Here is a 6000-nt window from a genome sequence, read left to right as displayed (position 1 = left end):
TAATTTGCATTTTCCAGTTTTTTAATTAATAGGGCCCAAAAATCTAATCTGAACTGAACTAAATATAATATATTTTATAACTGAAACTAAAAATATATTTTTAAAATTCTGAAATTAACGTAGAATTGTCATCATTTGGACATTTAGAATTTAATGAAATAAAAAAATCTGTATGAAGTATGTTAAAAATTTTACGTATTTATTCATTAAAATTCTCGCATTGAATGTATCAAACCAAAATATTCTCCTTGCCGTGTTATAAATTTCATTCAAATGTACTGATAATTGTTGAGCAGTTGATCCATCATATTCTGCATTGCCTTATCTTTTCTGGATTGCCATATTTTATCTTTCGATTTTTTTTATTTTTTTGCATCTCGAGGAAAATCTAGACGAAACACAGGAAAGAATGAAGCCTGATGATACTGTATTTGGAGAATGAATTTTGCATCTTTCTGTTGAATTATTAACAGCATCCGCGAGAACTTCGATGAGATTCATCTAAAACTCCTATACAAGAACAGAATGGACTAATCCTCTTGTGACATTTGCTTATTTTAGAAATTATCTAAAGGAAGTATTCTAAAGATATTAAGTTCTTACTTGTCAATGGCAACCTCTTGTTTGGATGATTAGGGTTTAGCATTGAAAGTGAGACAAAGTACTGGCAAACTGTAATTGTCCCAGAAACTGCATATTATTCTTTTTCACCATTAACAACTTTAACATGACCTGATTGAAATTTTTATGAAATTTAAATCATTGTCAAAATAACAGATCCAATTCTAATAGATATCATGTTCTTTGATTGTTATCGATTATGAATGTGAGGTTGAGGCTCTAATCAAACTCATTGTTCTCCATTGATGGATGACTATTTCTAAGTGGTACTACTCCTTTTTCTACATGGTACGCATTCCTTTATCTCTAGAGGACTTCAGGATCAAATCAAGACATCAGGATCAAATTAAGATTCACTAATTAAGTAAAGCACTAAACATCACACACAATTTAAAACTGCAGCTTCGTTTAAGATATTCTATCATTTTAAGGTTTTTCATTCATTTTTTTTTTCGAAAATAAAAACCCTGATTGCAGTCATCACTTTCCCTGCATTATCTTTATTATAGTGCCTGACAACTGCGGTAAGAATTGTTAAATGCAAGCATGCGCATTGGGCTAGCCTTCATATTTCACAGAATCATGTCTTCGTAGTTTCATTTATTTGTTTGCAAAAAATTTCTTATTTGACATTTGGATAATATCTCGTATGTGGCAAAAGTATAAAATATTCATTTTTTCTTCTTTAAAATTTTTCCAATTTGATCCTATTGCCGAGAGATACATTGTTTAGAAATGAAAGAGTATGAAATTTATATTTCCATCTGGTGATGGCTCAAAAATTCAGCCTGTTGCTACATAGTCTTCGAACTTTTTTGATTTTTATTTATTTACGCGACGAAACAACTGCAAATAATCGATAAATAAAACAGAATCTCGTAAAGGTACAGACTTTCAACATAGATTCAGAAACGAGTTCAAAATATCACAGATTCAGTGAATTCGCCTATTTAGTTGCTTTCTTTAGTAGCTACTGTCTCTGAAATCTTATCCCGCTCTCAGCAGCCCAATTCTCACAATGAAGTGGTGAAATTCTAGTCTCTTGAGTACGGGTTGCAGTGAAAGTCATTAAGCAAGAGCGTTTCTTCTAATGTAACAAGCTAATGTCAACCCCCTGAGAATTTCTTGGTGAGAAAATACTATAAAATAGGCTGCTCTAAGCAGAATAAAATGCAGATTCTGTAACTTTTACGCTCTTTTGGATATCTTTATAAAATGAGAGAGCTTAACATTTGTTAAGATGATAATTGAAAATAATAATCTTATTAATGAAATGAAAATAAGATTTGATGAACTCATTTCTTCTCATGATTTCATTAAAGTTAAATTGTTTCAATTAAAAAGTATATACCACTTTCTTTATTTATTTAAGAATGAAGTGATAACCTTTCCATGCTTTGAGTCATATTATGCAAGTTCTTTGCTCAAGGTTTTCAAACTTTTTGAAATAATTTATTCCAGCAAAATTCTTAAATTATCTTTCTTCTAAAATGCAATAGAAAATACGATAATTTCTTTTTAATGCTATTGCATTAAAAAGAAAATGTCATAAACATTCAAGTATGATATACTGTATGAATAGTATTTCTATTTTCAAAAACATTTTATGCATTTTTTTTAACATTTCATCATATAATTTATTTTTAAAATAAGTTTCAGTATTGTCCTTGACATGCCTCTAAATAATATAATAACTTACGAATAAATACATGAAACCACGCGATGAATTATTTCGTATTTAATACTGATCATATCGAAAATTGAATGCATGATTTAAGTACAAGATAAAGATAAAGAATCATTGGTGGAAATCATCTGATATTACTTGGTTATTAGAATATATTTATTAAACGTATATGCCTTTAAATTAATGTATTACTTTATAAGAAAGATATTTTTATACCAGTAACAATTAATTCCTCTTTTACAAAAGTTCTGTCAGCGAATTTCTAGATTGATCATACACTTCCAGATAAAAACTTTTGTAATACGACATAAGTTTGTAAATGCAAATATTAACAGTAAAATGAGGAGTCATTGCCAGCATGTAAATAAATAAAAGGATACATCAGATAAAGATTACATGGGATACAAATTCTTAATAGCACAACATGCATTGCTTGAATAACTACTAGAGAAGTGAACATCTTCTGCAATTTCAAATCCATTAACCAATTATAGATAAACAATAAGAGATAGCCGTGTTAAATGTAGCAAATTTGATGTAACTTGCTTCAAAATATTCCCCTTGACGTGTTATGCATTTCACCCAACTGTACTGATAATAAGTGAACAGTTGATAAATCCTCCTCTACATTACAGTTGCCTACTCTGGACTGTCAGGAAATAGCACAACAGGGAATTTGCTTGGATAACAAAAGAAGTACGCATCTTCAGAAATAGTAAACCCATTGAACGATTATTTTGTTTCAAAGGTTATTGCTGATATTGTTTATATGTCATTGTCACCACACGTTTATTGTTTTTATTAATGTAATTGTAATATTGGGATTAATTTTTAATCTCTTTTGCTTACTTTATCCTTTATATTCTCTGTAGCATCATTCTTTTACTTTATTGACTTTCAATGTGAACTTTATAGAAATCATCTTTTGCATTCGTATCTTCCATGCTTTATTTTAAAAAAAACTTAGTCCTTGACTAGTACAATTAAACTTAGTAGTTGATCTGGAATTCCGGGAGCGTGGATATTTTTTTTTATCAATATAATTAAAGCCTTACGAAATACTGCCTTAACTTAAATTCCTTTTCTCCAATAATAAACTGCTTTCTAACGTTATCATGAATCTTATTCTTTAGTTTAATATTATTTTAATTTAAAATACAGATTTATACTATAGAGATATCGATTTCACTTTTAGAAAGATTAGACTTTATCATTCTCTTAAGTTACATTCGGAATACTTAGATTGAAAGAGATTAAATTCTATCTAAGAGCGATTTTAAATATTTTTACCATGACTTGTAAGGAATGTTTACAAAATACTCATTCTTCATAAATAATTAAAATTTATGCGCAGAAAAGGGTAACAGGGTATTTATATATATATGCCAAGAAAAGTCATTTTGACTAAAATTAGAAATTAATGTTAATCTATTTGTCTCAAAATGGTTAAATTAGAGAATTAGGAGCAATTCTTGGAAAATAATTGTTGCTTTTTTAATTAATTGTATGTTTAAAAATATCTTCATTCTTTGATTCGCTGAGTGAAAAATAACACATTCAAATCATAAATTCACGCAAGATTTGTTGAGTACTTAAAATAATTCCATATTCTATAGATCTTCTGTCCTCTTTATTAAATAAATCTAATGTTGCTTTTGTATTTTTGCATCACAAATTTACATGTACTCATCAATAAAAAAAAGTAATAATTATTTTACTTTTATAATATTAATCTTAGCAATAATATATTAAAAGAAATTTCGGGTTTGATTGTTATACAATATCATTCATTCGTTTGAGTAACATACAAAATTTCTTCAATGTTAAAATGTATTTATGCAATTTTGACAGTTGCAATGATACATGGAAAGTTAACATGACAAATTGGCTTTCATAAGATTATAATTTATTAATAAATACATTATTTATGAAAAGGATTAAATAAACATTAAATCAGATCACTTTCTTATTATTTCTTACTTTCATTTATGCCTTAAAAAATTTCAAAAATTAAAAAGTTGTATAAGTTTATGAATAAATAGTTAAATAAAATGCTATCAAATTAAGTAAATAAGAATCGTGGGTGAGGCTATAATTTTTACATGTGAAATTCTAATTCTTGTATGCTAATTTACATTATAACAAATTTTACCCATCTCATGCAGTTTATTAATTTCAATTCATCGAAATTCCATGCATACAAATAGATGATTAAAGTTTTTCCTTGTTCAGCCTAATTTATTTAAAATATTTAAACATGTGTTCATATTTTGTTATTAAAAGTAACACTTTATAATTTTTCAACATCTGACAGTACATTTAAAAAAATAAATGAGGGTTTTTGTTACTATAGCAAAGGATAATAAAATTAAATCACTCATGTATAAAAAACACTATTAACCAATCTTGTAAAAAGCAAAGTTTATATTAAATTTTGAGTGACTTTTTCCAGTTTCATATCTGTCTCTACTATCAACTCAACTTCAATTATTTCAGTCATCAAGCATGTAGATGTATTAATAATGAAAGTGATAAACCTTTACAGGTAAATAAAATATTTTTCCTTATTTAGCCTCACAGCTAACACTCGTTAAAAATGGTTACAAATCATTACTTCAATCCCCAATGCCTCATAAAGTTTGGTATCGTAAAGCTTTACAAGAATACGAGAGATTCCAAATTGGAAAATTCCTTTCTTCTTATTTTCTTTCCAATCGACAAAAAGTGATACAGCTTTAGAATTTTAAATAACAATAATCGCAGAAAAACGAAAGAGGAAAATAAATAAAAATTGATTTCGCATCTAAATTGTGCATATTCTCTCCAAGGATGTACAATTTTTGGAATGGGTTGCAACAAAAAAAGTCATTTGTGAGAAAGGCTCTATGTCGATACTTGCTAAACATTTCTAATTAAAGAAGAAAGGAAAATCTTGCCAATTTTAAATTTCTTAGCTCAAACTTCATTGAATTCGATTTTAATAAACAATTATCCTGGAAGAAGAAAAATTACCTAAGTTGACACTTCAAAATGATGCATAAATTTCATTGTCAAGTAACGACTCACACTGGCTTCTTTGCAGTGGTATCTTTCGAGTAAAAACTATTGTTAAATAATTTTGGGCCTTTTTTATTACTGTCTTGTATATGAAATATTGAGTTATTAAAAACTGTAATTGTCAAAAAACTAGGGGTCGAAATTTTGATAAAACTCCACACTTTAGACCTCCGGGTGTCCAAAAACAATTTTTGGTAATCTGCTGGTAAATGTAATAGTTTAGAAAAACATTGAAATTTGATATATGGTCTAAAGTCTAAATCTGAAAGTTTCTGTGTAGATTATGAATGCAATCCGTGGAAAGGAAATCTATTGGTCTGTCTGTATGCATGGGGTTAATATAATTAAAAATTTAATTGGTGTATGTTGATGAAATTTGGTAAATATATTTATCATAATCATAGATGAGTGGTAAATTTTGAATCAAATTGAAAGTTTTTCAAAAGTAGGGCTTTTACTGACCTGTACAATTGGGTGTTATTGCTTCTTATGACACTTGCCTAGATAAGCCTGCTGATGAACTCGGCGATTTTAAGCCGAGAGAGCGTCTGTTGTTTCAGTAGCCATTTAAGGCCAAAAGTATGACTTAACTACTCATGCGTCACAACCCTTTTTAAGGGGAGGATTTCATTCAT

This window comes from Argiope bruennichi, chromosome 5 (assembly GCF_947563725.1).
Source record: "Argiope bruennichi chromosome 5, qqArgBrue1.1, whole genome shotgun sequence".
NCBI classification, from domain to species: domain Eukaryota; kingdom Metazoa; phylum Arthropoda; class Arachnida; order Araneae; family Araneidae; genus Argiope; species Argiope bruennichi.
This window is presented reverse-complemented; position numbering follows the sequence as displayed.